The following is an 18,960-nucleotide window of genomic DNA, read 5'->3' on the forward strand; positions in this document are numbered from 1 at the left end:
GTTTCGCAGTAGGTATGGTGTTCTTTTCTTTGAAAGCTTCATTTTTTCATCTGTGTACACAGAGCTGATGTAACTTGCCAAAAAGCTCCAGTTTTATCATAAAAAGCCAGACTGGAATTTGCTAAAATGCATATTGACAAGCCACAATGCTTCTGGAAGAATGTCCTTTGGACAGATGAGACAAAACTGGAGCAGGTCATGGATCCTCCAACAGGATAATGACCCAAAACATACAGCTAAAAGCACCCAAGAATGGCTAAGAACAAAACATTGGACTATTCTGAAGTGGCCTTCTATGAGCCCTGATTTGAATCCTATTGAATATCTATGGAAAGAACTGAAACATGCAATCTTGAAAAGGCACCCTTAAAACCTGACACAGCTGGAGCAGTTTGTTCAGGAAGAGTGGGCCAAACTACCTGTTGACAAGTGCAGAAGTCTCACTGAGAGCGACAGGAATCGCTTGTTTGCAGTGATTGCCACTAAAGGTTGCGCAACAAAATATTAGGTTAAGGGTCCCATCATTTTTGGGATGAAGAAGGGGTGAAGAAAGCAGAAGAAAGAAAACTGGAGCAGGGACAGTTGGGTGTGAGGTACAGAGATGAGGAGGAAGCAGCAGAGGAAAAATAAGATAGATAAAAGCAGAAAGTCCTGGAGAGTGATGTCAGATGCGGCTTAGTTGCAAACTGAAGTGGCTAAGCTCAGGAAAGGAAGGAAAGAGAAAGAAGGTTCCTAAAAGAGGAGGACTGGAAGAAACAGAAGCCAAGGGAAAGAAAGGTGTGGCAAATCAGCAGGCAATAGTGAAGGGAGATAGAAGCTGGCTCTAACCCACCCACTTAGCCAGGGTTCATCTGTATGACTAGGTTTTCACACATATAACCCACCAGTCAGAGGGTATCTTCCCCAGTGGAATAGGTCATTTACACAATCAAAACTTGTGTTCTACCTAGGTTTGGGAGCTGTGGGTGCTCCTAATTTTTCGTTGTGTGGAAATAAGGTTAGAGGAAAACCTGGGAAGAAGCGATGGTGTGGAAGCAAAGTAGGAGGAAACCTGGGTACAAGTGATTGTGTGGAAGCAAGGGAGGAGGAAAACCTGGGTAGCTTTTCCTCCTACCTTGCTTCCACAAATCACGTCTATCCAGGTTTCCCTCCTACTTTGTTTCCACACAACCGAAAACTGGGAGCACACACAGCTCCCAAACCTGGGTAGAACACAGTTTTTGATTGTGTGAATGACCTCATTATCTGCTTGTGACAGTAGCACCTAGGGATTATAAAAATTGTGTATGCTAGTAGGAGCTGTTGTGTCTAACTGCTATAGTTGCCTCTTCCTGTAGCGGGAGTTAGTGTCCTACTGAAGGCTAAATCCAGAAAAAGTCACCAAGTGCAATTACGGAGTGTAGGAAAGAACTGTTAGATCCTTGAGGCTCTGGACCATTGGTATGCCCATGTCAGAGAGTTATCTTCTGCTTATATTGTGCGTTGCATGATAGAAACTTGGTTGGGTCTTTTCCTTGCCTTTTATGCATCTTCAAGATAAATGAGCAGTTTGAAGAGGATGTAAAAACATAGCCATCTGGCATACTTAATAATAGTCTAAAACTGTGGTAGCAGACTAATGAATTTGAACATAATACCTGCAGAGATCATGGACTGTGTGGAAGGAAACAGCTGTTGCATTCTCTGGGGCATATTTGTAGTATTGTCATATGCTGCTTAAATTATCCTTTGCAATACATCCTTTCAGTTTTATGACATGATGCTCAGCTCATGGAGGTGGCAGGGAGAGCATTTGCTGCTCTGATATTCAGGTATTCACAGGGATATTTTTCATGTGTGTTTGGAATGATCATTGACTTTTATGGTACCATAATGGTTTCCATTTAGTGTTTTATTCTTTTAATCTTTTGTTCTTTTATTCTTTTATCATGGATTTTATGCTTTTATTGTAAGCCGCCCCAAGCAGCAGCGCGCTGGAGGGGCGGAATATAAATATTTTGAATAAAATAAATAAAATTTTGTCAGCTTTTAAAAAAAACCTCTTGATAGCTTCTTTCCTCTTCTTGCTGCTTGATTCCACCCCCACCCCCCCATCCGCCCCCAATGTTCATCCTATTTTATCTTTGATAGCTATGACGGACAGAGCTACTCAGGATTAGGGGCTGCCTTGGGCTAGGACTGGCCTAGAGTTCTTCACAAAAAACTGCAGGGGGATAAAGGTGTATCAGGTTGGTGGCTTCCAGCATTCCTGATTGGGTATTATGCTCAGCTAAAGGAGTGTGTGTGTGTGTGTGTGTGTGTGTGTACAGTTGTATGGCAAGGCAGGTATTTCCACCTCCCTCCCAAGGAAACCACCAAAGTCCACTACAGAAAGCTAGTTGTGTGAAGTGTGCAGCTGCCACCTATCTTGCCTAAATGCTTGCTGGTATTGGAGCCAATTGCAGAAGCCGTGGAGATGCACACTGAAGCACCATATATGTCTGACTCCATGCTATAGGGATGTGCACGGAACCAGTTTGGAGGCCCTTTATGGGACTCCAAACCGGTTCGAACAGTGGCTGGTTCTGCTGGTTCGAAGGCGGGGGGTGCTGCTTTAAGGGTGGGGAAGGGTGCACATACCCCTCCCGTCACTCTCCCCCCGCCAGCACTCCAGTTTACTAAAGTCCCTTGGGGTGGCAGCGTACCTCCCTGCTGCCCCATTGCCCCCGTTTACCGGAACTGTCCGGAAGTAGCCGGCGTGCCTGTGTGCAGTGGCACACACATGTCGGGCACACTGGTGCATACAGGCATGTTGGATACTTCCGGATAGTTCTGGTAAACGGGGGCAATGGGGTGGCCGCCCCGAGGGACTTTAGAAAAATGGAGCGCCGGCGGGGGAAGAGCAGTGGGAGGGATAAGTGCACCCTCCCCCACTCTTAAAGCAGCTGCCCGGTTCTGTGCACATCCCCACCATGCAGCTGTCATTGTATCCCATGAGTTCCCAAAGCTGAGCATCTCACTGCATCAGGGACAAGGGCAATGACTGCTGGCACTTGTGTCTGCTGACTCCATGGAGCTGGTTGACAGATGGCTCCTCTACCATTATATGATTGTCTCTACTGCTGCTTCTTTGTATTTTGTACAGTTTTTATGCTTGTATTTTAGATCTTTTCAGTCAGATTTGTTTTATATTTTAGCTTAATATTTTAATTGTGTCATTTTTATAGTCTTGTTTTTAATTTTTGTGTAAACCGCCTTGGGATTCTTTTAATGAAAGGCAGTATACAAATTTAACAATACATAAAATATATAAATTACAAGTAGGGTTGGCAAACAAAGTGCAAAGATAGAGAAGGAGTCTTTTCACTGTAAAACCACCTTTGCCTATGGGGAAAGATTTCTGGACTCCACTTGACATTGTTATCACACTGAGAAGCATTCTGTTCTTGCATAAAACTTATTGCAAGATGCTAAATATCTTTAGCAAGATACTAAATAGTTGGTCATTACTTTGCGCCTGTTTGCTCTATAATCCCCCCCTTTGCATCAGTAATGTGTAGAAATCACTTTTGCATTACCAAATCTTATGTGCGCAAATAATAAGATTTGATAATGCAAAATTGATTTTTATAAACTTCCTAGGCTGCACCTAACTACCCGCCCCCAACAAACAAGCCTTGAAGGGCTTAAATAAATAAATAAATAAAACAGAGAGTGTGAATTGGATGTGAAATTTTAGAAGACATATTAGTTTGGAATGTTATAACTAACATTGAGATGTCAAAAACTGATGAGTTCTCTGGAAAATAAAAAATGACTGAAACTAGCAATCTATGTTAGTCAATAAATCATCCTTTCATAACAACAAAAAAAGTATTTCAGTTTCCTTCTCATTAATTTCTCTGTAGGAAGTGCTTTGACACAACTGTGTTGGAAGCAGGTTGGAAACTTTAGAATTTAACACCAATGAGGCCTTGGTTTGATCTGAATTTCTCACAGATCTGTGGTCATCCTGCCCTGTGCCCTTCTCATGAGCCCTCAATTTTCTGCATCTCCCAAGACTTCTTCCCGTTTTATTTTTGAAAGACACCCTTATGCTCTCTCACCTCTACCTAAAGATCTGTGAAAATGATATTCACTTTTGCCTTAGAGCCTGAGTTGGGCACAATTTCAGAAGTAGCTTTATTTAGTTACTTTTAAGTAGCCGTCTCTTCCGAAATGTAGGGAATAATGCTATGAAGCATGAGTTTAGCAGATGTAGGGGGATGAGAAGTGGGGAGGAGGAAGATCCCAGAATATAAAGTTGTATTTTGTTTTTGTAAGTCAGAAAGATGTGTCTGTTCGAAGTCCATAGGGGTAAAGCTTGATTGTTGCTCATTCCAAAATTGCATTAAGACTGTCCCAAGGGACAGGAACTCAGGCTTGGAGAAACAGAACCTCTCCTTACTGAAAAGAAAAGCCCTGTTGAATCAGATCAAATATCCACCTAAGCCTTATTTGCATATTAGGTTCAACACTTGTACAACAAGTTTACAGTGTGCAGTGTATGCAGGTACAATTTAGGGATGTGCTGAAATGCAATTTAGTGTCCAAATTGCAGGCATATCCCTTTAAAAACGAGGGCCTGTACCTCCTGCTGCTCTGAATGCTGCCATTGCTGTACGCCCGGCGCTCCCCCTAGTTATTCCCGTACGTCGGCGGGGTGTCTCCCAGCAGCCCCTGCTCACAGCCAGCACACACATGCTGGGGAGCGCTGGGATTATGGCAATGGCGACGGACAATTGGAGGAGGACCTGGTATGGACCTGCTCTCCACTTTAAAGGGGCTGTGTAAGCCCTTGCTTTTAAAGGGGTGTGCCTGCAATTTGGATGCTGAATCACATTTTGAGTACATCCCTAGTACTGTTATTCACATGATATATTGAACACAGGTACAGCGGGACACTTCCTATCTGTTCCGTGCATTTGAGGGCCCTGTACTCAGGCTCACTTTTAACATGAGCACTCATCCTGTTTCCAGCAAAGGCTAACAGATTCTTCTGTGAAGGCCAGTGGCGTAGGGAGGGCATAGGTGGCCTGTGTTTGGACTGCATACCTTTCCAACCAGTGTTCTCTAACTTTTTTCATCTGTGTGCGGAATGAGTTTTGTTCTGAGTGGCAGTATCAAGGTAGTGTGTGTGCACATGCATTCAGAGTGGGGCCTTCCTGATTCAACCTGAGCAGGATCTAAAGTTACTGAGCACTTGTGAGCATGCGCACACCTTAGAGGGAACAGTGCCTCCAACCTGCCAGTTGTGCCCCATCTGTTGCTCCCAAGCACACAGTATTTGTACAGCTCAGTAGGTTTATTTGAGTTCTAGTGCTGTAGAATTCTTCATAGCAGAAGTTCTTAAACTTATTTTCTTCCTTCTAGCCTGTGGATGGAACCTTATCCTGTAGTACTTTGCGCCTGCTTGAGGCCCGGTTCAGACAATTCTGTGGATGCAGCCGTAGGAAGCAACATCTGACCCAGCATGGCCCCCAACAAGCATTGCTTCCTGGTGGCAATTTACATGAATACAGCAGTCCTTTTTAGCCTTAAGGAAAGTGAGTTTATGAGATCATCTGGCATTCTGTGTGTGTGTCCCTGCCACATCAGCTTCCCCCACCACTCAGCTTCGCAATGCCTGAAACCATATGAACTAAATTTGGTACAGTTGTAAGGACACATATGGACACCTCAATGGTGTAGTTTGTGATGATGTCATGCACCCCAATTCAAGATAGTGGACACATAAATGTTTGAGGCAAAAGTGGGCTAACTTGTGAACTGTGTAATTGATTTGAACCAAATTTGCTACAGGTGTAGGGATACATAGGGACAGCTCTAGGGTGTAGTTTGTAGTGGTATGCATGGAACCGTGGAGGTGCAGTTTGATGCCGGGGGGTGGTTCTTTAAGGGTGGGGGAGGGTGCACTCCCCCCACCCCACTTCCCCCACCAGCGCTTGGTTTTTTGCAAAGTTTTTAGGGCAGCAGCATACCTCCCTGCCCCCATTCCTGGGCGGAAGCAGCCAGAAGTACCGCCTGCGCATGCGCCCACCCTCCCCCGCCCTTAAAGAACCACCCCTCGATGTCGAACCTTCAAGCCGATGCCACTTTCAAACCGGTTCGGAGGCCTCTACAGTGGACTCCGGACCAGTTCGTGCACATCCCTAGTAGTTTGTAATGATGTCATCCACCCTGATTCAAGATGGATGCGGGAACGTTTGAGGCGCAATTGGGCTAACTTGTGAACCACCTAACCGATTTGAACCAAATTTGCTACAGGTGTAGGGACACATAGGGATGGCTCAATGACATAGTTTGTGATTATGTCATCCATTCCTATTCAAGTTGGCAGATGTGTGAACGTTAAGGCTGAAGTAGGCTAACTTTTGAGGATTGTAATTATAAATTAAGATTATAGTGAAAGGAAGGTAGGCAGATTAGTTCTTACCAGAACAACTTGGTGGTGGTGTTGTTTTTTAGCCCATCATGTTCTCACAGGAAGTAGGGCTTGTCAGTGTCGTGGTACCAGGTGAGATATTGCTTTCTCAGCATGACTGTGTGTGTCCATGAGTGTGCTCCTCATGGAGCGCTTTAGAACATCTCAACTGGCCTTAAATCAATCTGCTTTGTTTCAGCTATATTATAGCCTGCTCTATCCATGTACCTTTAGCCAGACAGATCGCACTCAGTAAAGGTTAGGCAGCTCCTATATCCTCTAAGTTGCCCATGCATGCACTGTTCTGCTAGGCATCCTATATTTATTGTTCTGAAAGCATCTGATTTTAGAGTAGTGCTAAATCTAAAGACCAGCAGTGCTTGGTGGAAAGCCATTGGGAGCCTCATGTAAGTTGGTCTGAGTTTTCTTAATGAGGTGGGAAATAGAACTAAGATTAATAATTGAGTAAAATATAATGTGGGGGGAGAGTGCATCAGAAACCAATTTTTAGTATGGCGCCATAGCTCAGTGTTCAAGCATCTGCATCGCGTGCAGAAAGTCCCAGGTTCAATTGTCGTATTACCAGGTAGGGTTGAGCAAAACTTCTGTCTGAAATCCTGGAGAGCCGCTGCCAGTTAGAATAGAGAATACCAATCAGAGAAACACCTGCCATTTCGATTGTGGTGTTCGCCACTTCAGACGAACACCGCCATAACCATGAGCAGTGCCCTGGGGAAGGTGAGTGATAGGCTTCCAGACTTCCAGACCCACTTTATATGTTCTGTTCATGTAGATCCCCACCCCACCCCCGAATGACTGAATAGGCCTTTAAGTTTGTTCCATTCTTGTACAAAGCTGATTGTGGTGAAAACAGTCCTGAACCTAAGTTTATGTTCATAGACAAATGTCGTTGGGTACTTAATAAATAAATAAATAGCACCATTGGGGCAGAATTGTTCTGATTTGAAACTGGTCATGCGAATGCTTTTTCTCTGGGAACTAGATCCTGCAAGTGCTCCAGTGGGATGGCCACCAGTGGAAAGAGGTGCTCATACTATACAGTTGTCTGGTCATTACAGTGTCAGTCTTTTCTTGCATTCCATGTTTAAAAAGTACTCATAGAAAAATAACCATGGATAAGTAAGTGTGATCATGGATGTAACATGTAATAGCGCTTTTGGGACACAATTTTTGGCACATAGTTTCGTGCATATATGTGTGTGTGTTGCTAGACAGGAAAAGAAAATAAGCTCTGCCTTAAAGAGAACAGGCATTTTCCTCCTGTAGATACCAGTTTCTGTACAATCCTCTAACGAAAATTGTTTTGAGATTATAAATAACTGCAGTGCATGGATAAGTAAGCATTGGTCTTTCTTGGTGCTATGAAGGCAGTTGAAAGACATTGTACCAAGCTTTGCTCTCTGAAGCAATATGAAGATCTTAAGAATATGCCAAGTTAACAAAGTACCCCACCTTTTACTCTTGCAGAATAGCTGGTGAATCTTGTTTTCTTAATTTCCTATGGTCTGCTATGAACCAGCTTGAACTTCTAGATTTTTGCCTTCCATGGTGGGATCTTGTGTGTGCAGTTTTCTAAATCATGATTAATAACTTTTTGAACATTCTGAAAGATGCTCGAACCAGGTACACAGCTTCTATACCTAGTAGGAACCTACTAGAAATAATACAAAGGCAGATCTAACATGCAGCCTGCAATATTCTTGCTTTCCACAGAGAGGAGCTGTTAGAAGTGAAATAAGCATTATAAAAATGTAAAGCACTGATTGTGTGAGCAAAATAGTTATTGAAAAGCAAAGAAAACTATTTCTCATGTATTCTGTGAATGGTAGCCAAGATAAAATGTATATTTTATTCCTGAACCCTGTGTTTCACATTCAGCAAGCTGCACAAAACAGTATTGCTCTAGCAATGTTTCTCTGCCAGAGTGATTCCACGAGGAAAAATGTCTTTCCAAAAACAAGCCTTTGATTCCCATTGGGTGAATGAGTTAAGATGTAATAGAGAAATGGCAGAACTTGCACTGCATAGTACCTTTGTGTTCATGCATACACATTTACCTATATGTACTCAACAGCAATGAATGCCCCACTGAGAGACCTTAAAGGCCAAGTTGAAGACAGATCATCCTGGAGAGAATCTATTTATGTGGTTGCTAAGAGTCGACACTGACTTGACGGCACTTAATTAATCAAACACAGCACCCAATGGAAATCAAAGGCTTGTTTTTGGGAAAGGCATTAGATCTGAAGCCACCAAATGGCGCAGCAGGAAATGACTTGACTAGCAAGCCAGAGGTTGCCAGTTCAAATCCCTGCTGATATGTTTCCCAGACTTTGGGAAACACCTGTAACTGGCAGCAGCAATATAGGAAGATGCTGAAAGGCATCATCTCATACTGTGCAGGAGATGGCAATGGTAAACCCCTCCTGTAGTCTACCAAAGACAACCACAGGGCTCTGTGGTCGCCAGGAGTTGCCACTGACTCAATAGAACACTTTACTTTACATTACATTACATTTGAGATGCACCGATTCCCCATTGAGAGATTTCACTTCTAGAGAACATGGGGAAGAAACTAAATCCTAAAGAATGACATATTTGGCAAATCACACCAAGAATGTTTAATAAAGCATCCACAAAATACAAAAATAGATACAAAATAGTGACAGTAATTTATCATGGACAGGAGTCAGAAAATAGACTATCCCTAGTAAATAGAGACAGTTGGAACATATGCAGTATTTCCCAGTCTGCATAAGAGTGGATGCTTCTTCCTTTTCCAGGTGGGAGCATTTTGCAAATAAGCTTGCTGAAAATTTAATTTTCAGGCTTTGTAATGGCTAGCAACGCAAACAGAGAGAAACTCATTAAAAAAAGTTTTAAATTGAAAAAAGGAACAAAGTTGGAACAAAACAATTCTACTCTTTAAATTAAGTATTGCTTCCCAAAACTTGTTCTCTCTGCTACTTTTCCATAGAGGGTCTCTTGAGCATTTATTTATTTATTCAATGTATACCTCATTTTTCAGCCAAGATTGGCTCCCACAGCAACTTACAGTTAAAATCCAGAGAGAGGCTCACTGTAATTAAAGATATGTTAGCATAATGAGCATTTCTTTCCATGTTAACATTTTTTAAATTTGAAGTTCTATTCAGTTTACAAAACAGTTTTAAGTATCAAATAACTAAGCTCGACTCCTTCCCATACTTGATTAATCACCTGCCTTTTTACAAATTGATTATCTAAGTAAATTTAAATACTGCTTCATGTTTATAGATCTCTCCTTCTAATAAATAGGAAGGTGGTGGGAAATAGGAACAGAGACTACTCCCTTCATCTTTAAAGCCCTTCCAGGAACATAACTTTGATGTAGGTTTCAGTTTGGAGCAAAACAAAACATCTCGCTCTTTATTTTGTGGAAGGTAGGGAAGAGATGGGAGAGCATTTCTCCTTGGAAATTATTTTAAGGTAGAAAATAAATACCAAATATTTACCTCATTTTCTTCTATTTTCAGACTTAAGTAATCTGAGAATAGTTTGTTTGTTTTTTATTAAGATACTGAATTTAGAACACTATTTGTTTTTGGTTGTGTTATTTAAAAAAAAAACTACATTGGATTTTTCATGGTCTTTTGCAGAACAACTTCTGTTGATATGCCATAAATTTTTAAGTATAATGTGTGGGTACATAGTCTAGTAACTGTTAGACTTATTTGAAAGCTTGTTTTATTACATCCACAATCTCAATCCTCTTTCCCATAAAAGAGTTTGCCTATGCTCTTGCAATATTTTGTCTTCTGTTTGGCATACCTGAGCAACTGTTACTATGGACATAGTTTTGTGCTTGTGCAAAGGAAAGAGCTGTCTCTTTGGAGGCGAAAGCAACTTTTTCAAACATGTGTTGATTCAAAATAGTTACAATTTTCTCCTAGTTCCCCCCTCTCCCTTCAGTATCTAATGCAACACAGAACAGAGATGAGACTGTGAGAACATTACAGTCACCTATTGGCTAGTGCCTGTGAGGTATATAGTGAACAGTTACACACACTTCCCCTCCCATGCCTTTATTCTAAAGCTTTTTAACTGTTTTTGTATTTTTGTTTTTATTTACATGTATGCTTGAACTAAATACTCCCATCTCTGCTTTCTAACAAGAGTACCTCAGTTAGCTTTATTACATTAAAAAAACAAGGCTTGTGTGTGTGTGTGTGTGTGTAAATCCTGCACTACTATTTCACAAGATTCCTCTTTACCCCATTTTATGTGTTCACTCTATCTCATCCTAGAGAGCACATAGACTGTTGGGTTTTTCTAAGGAGAAAATGTTGGGTAGGTGATACCTTTGGAAGCTGTCTTATCTCTGCCACTTACTCCCCCTCTGCCATCACTACGGCTCCCTTACCCATCAGTGGAGATAGAGCAAATTGCATTGCTAGCTCACATGGGGCCTTCACTGCGATTGTGCTAACAGATATGTGTGAATTTCCATCCCATCTGGAAAGGCCATATTCAATTTGCTATTCCTTTCCCCTCTCTGTGTCTCTCAGTGTTCCTTCTGCTCACTGCATTCATTTGCTCTTATGTCGTCCTATTATGCTTCCCATTTCAGAATACATTATAAATAAACTTGGAGCCTGGGTTAGGAATTTGATTCTTAAGTATTCTACTGGCTATAGTTCTCTTGATTTTATATTAAAAAAAGAAGCCACAGCAAATGATGATCCACTTTTTTTAAAAGCTTTTGTCCTGTACCTTAAAGGGATTTAAAAGTGAATTGTTGTATTGGATGAAGTCTTGATGTGTAAAGACATTGCCTGAACGTAATGTTTTTAAAAGGAAGATTTTGATATTTGGAGCTATTCCAAGGTACTCCATGTTAGAGTTCGCATCAGTTTTTTTTCTCCCCTTGGTCTACCCTAAGTCTCCCCAGGCAGTGGGAATGGTTGCCTGAGTTAGATATGTGTTGTTTTAAGAGAAACAGGCTACACATTATGCACACTACAGGTTTCTGGATTCTCCTCCTGTGATGTGTACACTCAATGTGTGTTAGAACATTGTAGTGCTGTGACCTTCCCCACCTTCAACAGCAGCAGCCATTTATGTGGACATTTGAAATGTAATGATGTCATATCATGTGCATGTTATAGACAGGAAGTGGGCAACCCACCACTTGGGTGCTGCTCCTTGTGGTGAGCATGCTCTTTGGGTGAAAGCAGTACTTTCTAGCATTTTGTTCACATAACACTTTACCTTGAGGGGATAACGTATTATCAATTTCTTTTTCAGTCAGTGTGGTGTAGTGGTGAGAGTGCTAGACTAGGATCAGGGAGACCTGAGTTCAAATTTCTGTTCAGCCATGAAACCCACTGGGTGACTCTAGACCAGTCACTTACCTCTCAGCCTAACCTACCTGGTTGTTGTGAGGAGAAACATAGTTATGTACACCACTCTGGGCGCCTCAGAGAAAGAGCGGGATATAAATGTTAAATAAACTGAACTGTTTGCACAAGATAATTGATTGGAGACTCAAAGAAACTGAAAGAAGGGAAAGGAATGTGTCAACAGTATTGTGGTTATTGGCTAGGGTTTACAGTGTTTGATTGTGTTGAGAAGTTGGTGTGCATGCACAGTGACCCAACGAAAAGGTTGTTCCTTTTGAAATAGTTGGAGGGTCAGGTGCCTATGACTAATTCAAGCTAAAGTTAAAAGATTGCAACCTGGAGATAATGGACTGGTTTGGATGATATTTTGCTTGATCAGCCCACCTTACATGTTAAAAGATGTGAGCACACCTTTCCAACATGCCATTCCTTAATAATGTAGAGGAGAGGTTCATCCAAATTGCCTCTCTAAGCATGATCCAAATACTACATTGAAGCAGTTTTTGGACCACATATAAGCCCTCTTCAGATGTTATGAGCGACCGCTCACGGTTACATTGGGCAAAATTGGGGAGGAAGGCGTGTTGCCTCACTGTCAATCACCCCCCTTGGTCCGATGATCATGGTTATAGCACTGTTCATCTGAAGACGCCATTGCCATAACCAAGATGGTGCTGAATCCATGAACTGCAACCTGGTGTAACCGCGACTGAAGTGCTGAGAGGGTGATTGATAGTGGGGTGACGTGACATCCTCTGCACTTTTGCTTGCTGTGAGTGCTCGGGGTGCTCATAATGTTGGAAGAAGGCTACAGAGGAGCCGTTTGGATGAATCACCCCCATGTCAGGCCTTGTCAAATATCCTTTTGGTCTAGGAGCCAGCACAGTGGACACAACAAAATTACTGGACATAGTGATGGACATTGTGAAGGAGTAGAGTAATGGGCTTCTTGATAAGTAACATACTTCAAGAAACAAGGCTTCCTAAGGAAAATAAGGATTTTATTAACTCTGCCGTGAATATCCTAGTCTAGGCACCATGGTTAAATTTCTAAGTGCCATGTCTCCCAGGCGTGTGGGCCCTGCCCCATGCAATTAAGGAATAGCATGATGTGAGAGGAGATGGGCATGCTCATGTCTTTATCACTTGGGGTGGACTGGGCAGGTGAAGTATTGTTTGAACTGGACCCAGCCTGTGTTTTTAAAAGCCACAGCAGCAAAAGAAATTGTGACAGGTGTGGCTTTTCCTGCCCTGGTCCTTCCCCTATTAAGAGACTGGCAGCATTAACATCTGTATCAGGCCAGCGGAAGATAACTTCCTAGAGTCACAGAAAAGTTGTGCTGCCAATGTGCTTTGTGCAGATTTAGACAGCCATAAATACATTAGTGGGTGGCAAGTGTGTGAGGAGTGAGGAGCAGAGGGAGGGAATTCTGACTTGGTTTTGCATCCTTTAGCTCTCTGCCCTAGATTAGCCAGCCAACCACTGGGATAGAAACCACTGGGAAAGTCTGGAGCACCTAACGAAAACATATGGGCCATACAAAAGTGCTGTGCTGGAGGCCATAAGCGTCTGAGCCCTGCTCTTTACAACATTTGGAATGTTTAGTGACATTAGAAATCATTTCAGATGCTACAGACAGAATGCAAGAATTGTTTGTGCTCATATTGTGTTTATTTTGGAAGGTAATGTCTGCTTCAAAAGTAACATATGTTCTATGCTATATAGCAGTTGCTATGGCAACTTTTTTTTCAAGTAATGGAGAAAATAGCTACAGAGAGCTTTCATAATAAATGGATGCCAATTATTTTAGTAACTTATATATGACAAGGAGGGAGAGTGAGTGAAGGAAGGAAATGAAAGGTTTTCAGTGTATTTTCTTTGAACTATTTAACTCAGAGTGTTCACCACACCCCTAGGTAATTGGTTCCATTGACAAACTGCTCTTATTAAGAAGTTTATCCTAATGTTCAAATGAAATGTACACCCCTGTAACTTAAATCTAGTCCTGCCCTCTGGGGCAGAAAAGAACAAAGACCCATTTGAGCACGTTACGAAGCACAACTGTAACTGTGCAGAGTGGCACGAACTGGTTGGAAGTCCTGCCCCTTACCTGTCACCAGCGCCCCCCGCCACTCACACTTAGTGTGGGGTTTGTCCAAATAGGGAAGCTGTGATGGTGGGTACATTCATATTCAAGTAATGACCATCAGAAATCTTTTGGAAGCCAGGGTAAGCTATGCAGGGCTTAATGAACCATTGGCATGACTAACACATACAGCCGTTTCTTACATTTTAGAGCCATTTCACACGTTTATGCCTCTGAAAATCTCTGTTCCACCATGTAAAGAGGATCTTTGGCTGGGTCTGTGTGAGAGCTGGCTCTTACAAGGGGATTGATTGGATGATGGGAAGATTGAGCCTTGTTATCTAGAACACATGAAGGGGTGGGGTGGGGAAATATCTCTAGTATGAAAAGAAGAATGCTTACTGGATTTATAGCTTTATAAACCATGTAAAAGGTTCTATGTCTCTCCAAACTAGTGTGAAGATATCTGTGATGTAAAATAAGAGCCCACCATGGCGTGCCCAATATTTAATTTTATTTATATGGCAGGCACATAATAAATTGTTTTTTAGATGGCTCAGTCAGGGAACAGTCCTTCATTATTTCTTATTGTTTAAAATGTAATACCTTTCTTAATGACTGCCATTTGTGGCTGGCTGTCGGGTTGTTCTTGTCTATCTCTGAGGGTCATTGATGACATGAAATAAAGAACTTGTAATTAGATAACAGTAATGGAACTGCAAAGGTATTTCACCTGTTACTGGCAGTGCTGTAAATAGGCTATTCAAAGCCTGAGCACAGTTGAAACTTACACATTTGGTGGTGGTGGTGGTGTATTTATTTGATCAGTCTTTGAATATTTATCTTCCAGGAAAGTAGGAAATGAACACAATATGGATTAGGTTTTTTAAATAGGTTGTTCTTTTGAAAAATCTTTGCCACTTCTATTGATGGTCTGAGGTGGTGGGATGCACAGTGGATCTTTGTTAGCAGTCACTAACAAAGGGGATGCCTCTTCTCAAGCTGATTTGTGAATTCTCCCCATATTTCCCATGTTGGTGTTGACTGTGATTGAATTACATGTGCACCAACACTTAACTATGGTTCTGGCATAAGCATGGTTTACAAACTTATTTGAAATCATGGTTTCAGGTATTCGTTTACAAGAGAACTATGTCATTAGCATTAGTACACATGTAACTCTAGTAATTCTATAGTATAGTCATATAGTATAGTATATAGGAGAACCCCATTATTCACTGGGGTTTCATTCCGGGAATGGGGGAGGGGCACCACAGATACTGAAACAATGGATACTGAGTAATGGAGTGAATGGGTTGGGGGTGGGTGGGTGTTAGGTTCCTAGACTTGTAAAATCATGGTAAAATGAATTGTAAAATGAAGGGAGAAAGCAAAAATAGGTCAAATAAAGTGCCCTACCATGCTCCATGGATCTGTAGGTGTCCAGCCATGCTCCTCCAAAGTCCCAAATGGGGAAAAATCATGACTTTTCCCACCCCCACCCCCCATTATTTTTTTAACAAAATAGCGGCCAGAAATGACCTCCACGATAATTTCTGGCCCTCTAGGACCCACAGATATGTAGGTTTTAACAACAATAATAACAAATATTTATATGCTGCTTTTCAACAAAGGTTTCCAAAGCGGTTTACATAGAGAAATAAATAAATAAATAAGATGGATCCCTGTCCCCAAAGGGCTAACAATCTAAAAGAAATGTAATAGACACCAGCAAGAGTCACTGGAGGTACTGTGCTGGGGGTGGATAGGGCTGGTTACTCTCCTCTTGCTAAATAAAGAGAATCACCATGTCAAAAAGGTGCCTCTTTACCCAGTTAGCAGGGGTAGGCCCAGTTAGCAGGGGTAGAGGGGTGTGCCCAGTTAGCAGTTAGCAGAGGCATACCTTTTGTATCCACGGATATAGATGCTGGGTGGCTTTTTTACACCCACAGGTATGCAGAAAAGTGAATAGCAGTTCCGTGAATAACAGGGTTCTCCTATAGTATAGTATAGTTATAGTAACTCTACATAGTTACTGCTAGCAAGGAAAGGCGGGTGGGGGGGGGAGAAGTGATTCAGAAAGAGGAAGGTAGTATGTTCTCCTGACCTTTTGGTTTTAAGGGACAAGCATTGCCTGCACTGACTTGTTTCATGGTCATTTCACTGCTCTCTTGAATAAGAAAATGTAAAAAATTTAATTGTTTTCAAATAATCTGGGTTTAATCTGTTGCATATCCCATGGTCAGCAAGAATAACGAATAAGGAAGTTTTAGGCTGAGTTAAACCAATAATATCGCTAGAAGCTAAGAATACTAAACAAAGACTGACATATTTTGGTCATGTCATGCGAGCTGATTCACTCAAAAAGACAATTATGCTGGGAATGATCAGCAGGAGTAGGAGACAGGGACGGCCTTGTACTCGGTGGCTGGATATTATATTTAAAAAAAATGACACTGGAATGACCATGGTGGAATTAAAGGAAGCTGTACGAGATAGGACGGCATGGAGTGCATTGATCTATAGAGTGACCAAGAGTCAGACACGACTGAACTGATGGAGAGAATCTGGGTTTAAGTGCTAAGCTACATACATGTTCAGAAATATCATCTGGTGCAGCCTTTCTTGGACTGTACCATTTCAGATTGCAGGTAGAGGATCATGTGTTGATGAACATTACTCTCATGACAAAAAAACTGTGATCATAGATGTAAAGGGATTCTCCCCGCCCCCCGCCAGATATCTGGAAGAGATAATTCAAAACTACAAATTCTTACCCATATTTTAAAGTGTCACAGTGAGAAGAAATATATCATATGATATTTCTGAACAAGTATTTCAGCTTTAAGGCTTTGGTGCTGAATTGTATTTCCTGTGTTGCAAGGAGCCACAGTAGGTCCATTAAGGAGCTTAAAGACATATGTGAAAATTGTTTAGAGACTGCTTTAAATCCTAAGCATTGATGCTTCTCTGCTTTCCCTAATTATTATTGCAGCTGATATAAGATATGATTACAAAAGCTGGATGTGTAGAATTAATTTGCTTAAAGAGTAATTACTGTATTTTGAAGCCTCGCTTGACCCATGACAATGTTCTAAACAAATAGATCTGCTGAGAGTGAGGAACACAGAGGAAATTTTCATCTTTATACTCTCTCAATGAGGTGCATTTATGAGAATAAGCAGATGGGCATGACACGTTTTTGGCATTCATGGGCAAGCCTGCAACACCTCCAGGTGGCACTATGAAAAAGATAACACTGTGGCATTGCTCTTGTTTTATTTTTATTCCACTTAGACTACTTTGTCACCTGTCTTTATACTTGTTTAGAGCCATCTGCTGGCTTTATTTGCTGCCTGCCTCTGTGGGCTTCAGATCGTGCTGGAACAGTAAGACTCAAAAGCCATTTGTAGTACAGAGGCTAAGATGAGACATCTTCAGGGAAATTCTTGGTTCTGAAATGGTGAGGTTAGTGGCAAAAACTTCTCTGAAGCCAGAAGTGCCTTTCTCTGGATGCAGATGTGAGGAATCCTATGCTGGGCCCCAGGTGCTACAGTTCCTTTTCAGGATGATGCAGTGTTGTGGGAGAACCATCATATCCCATTGCTCTTGTGAAGGATGTAGAGGATGTGTACAGATGGCTTGTTTTGCTTCTGCTCCTAGATTTTATTGTTTACCTTACACCACAATGATAACATTGAGCACTAGCTCACGTCTCTATTAGGGTATCTGAGGTGATTGGGTCTCACAAATTGCACAGTACCTCTGTGCAGCCTACCTCAAACCTCTACCAGCCTGCCCAGCAGATATGAGGGATCCAGTGCTAGGCATGAGCAGTGTGATGAGGACTTGAATGAAAAATAAACTGTTTTGCTTTTTTGCATGATATGCATACTTGTTCAAAGAGAAATTCTCTCCTCTCAAATTCACGTTTTAACAAAAGCAACAACAACCTGGAATTTAATGAAAATTTGGCTCTATGTAATAGGCAATATCTGCTGCTGCTATGTATATCCATAAATTAATGATAGTCTGTGGTGCAGAAGCAGTTAAGGTAAACCTCAAAGGAAGTGTTTTAAAAGCTAAAGGCGGAAACAGAATTACAACGCAGAGTACAATGTCTGTCTAGGGAGATTTGCAAATGGTAGATCATTGAAATCTCTCTAGCCAACAGTGTCTTCAGGCCACTTAGAGTTGATGTAATGCTAGTAATCTGCCAAATTAGGTGAATGGGAATTTGTGGTAGAGTCTGCTTCACACATGACAGTTTTCCTACATTTTTAACAATCATATTTGTATCTTGCTGTTCCTTCAAGGGTGGAGAAAATGTGCACAGTTGTATATGCATGTTGTCACATAAAGTTTCACTATATGTATTGAGTTCTTTGAATGCGATCTGCATATTAAAGAGCACAATACATACAGTAAAACTCCACTCATTTTTCCTCCTTCTTTATTATTATCAGGAATATAAATGCATCTTGTGCCATTTGAAGTAGATTTGTACAGCAGGGTTCACATTTAAAAGAGCATTCTTAACACTAAAAGCGATAATGTAGATTCCTTTTTCTGCTGTCATTGCTGATTGTAAGATGAAAGCCGTCTGCCGTGCTGTCTTCTGCTTTATCCCTTTCAAAGACGATATCCTGGTTCCATTTGGACATGCAACCTGTAGACTTTTCACTCTGAAGACTCATTTAAGCATCTCACTCTGCACATACTCGAAGTTTATCTCTATATGAATAGGTCTTCTGTGGATTGTTGGCTGAACAGAACAATTCAGTGACTTGACATTTCTGTGGAATTTTCCAGTGTAGAACCTCAGAGCCTAATATGCCTCTAGAAGAACAGTTTCAATTGTATGTTATAATATCAAACCCAAGACAAACCTGACTACCAGTGGGCATAGCAACGGCATTGGTACAGTATATCCATATCCATATCTCATTGTTTTACAAATAAGAATAATCCTAGATTTAATTATTAAATTGGAATGCAAACATTTTTGCAAAGCTTAGGTGACCAGAAC

At 41.5% G+C, this 18,960-nt stretch overlaps 1 protein-coding gene across 24 annotated transcripts in view; it reads left to right on the forward strand.

Annotated features, from left to right (window-relative positions):
• The window catches only part of FARS2 (phenylalanyl-tRNA synthetase 2, mitochondrial), a 393,182-nt gene that overhangs the window by 7,506 nt on the left and 366,716 nt on the right, over positions 1-18,960 (forward strand). For 4 of the 24 annotated variants that reach the window (XM_053247747.1, XM_053247740.1, XM_053247739.1 and 1 more), the window contains one exon: positions 5,392-5,564. The exons of 18 other annotated variants lie outside the window; for them this stretch is intronic. The gene's annotated coding sequence lies outside the window, so the exon portion shown is untranslated. Of the gene's footprint in view, positions 1-5,391; positions 5,565-14,386; positions 14,435-14,639; positions 14,656-18,960 lie in introns of all 24 variants that reach the window. 2 more of the 24 variants (XM_053247745.1, XM_053247734.1) reach the window with 1 other exon arrangement.

The sequence above is a fragment of the Hemicordylus capensis genome, chromosome 4 (genome assembly GCF_027244095.1).
Source record: "Hemicordylus capensis ecotype Gifberg chromosome 4, rHemCap1.1.pri, whole genome shotgun sequence".
Classification (NCBI taxonomy): domain Eukaryota; kingdom Metazoa; phylum Chordata; class Lepidosauria; order Squamata; family Cordylidae; genus Hemicordylus; species Hemicordylus capensis.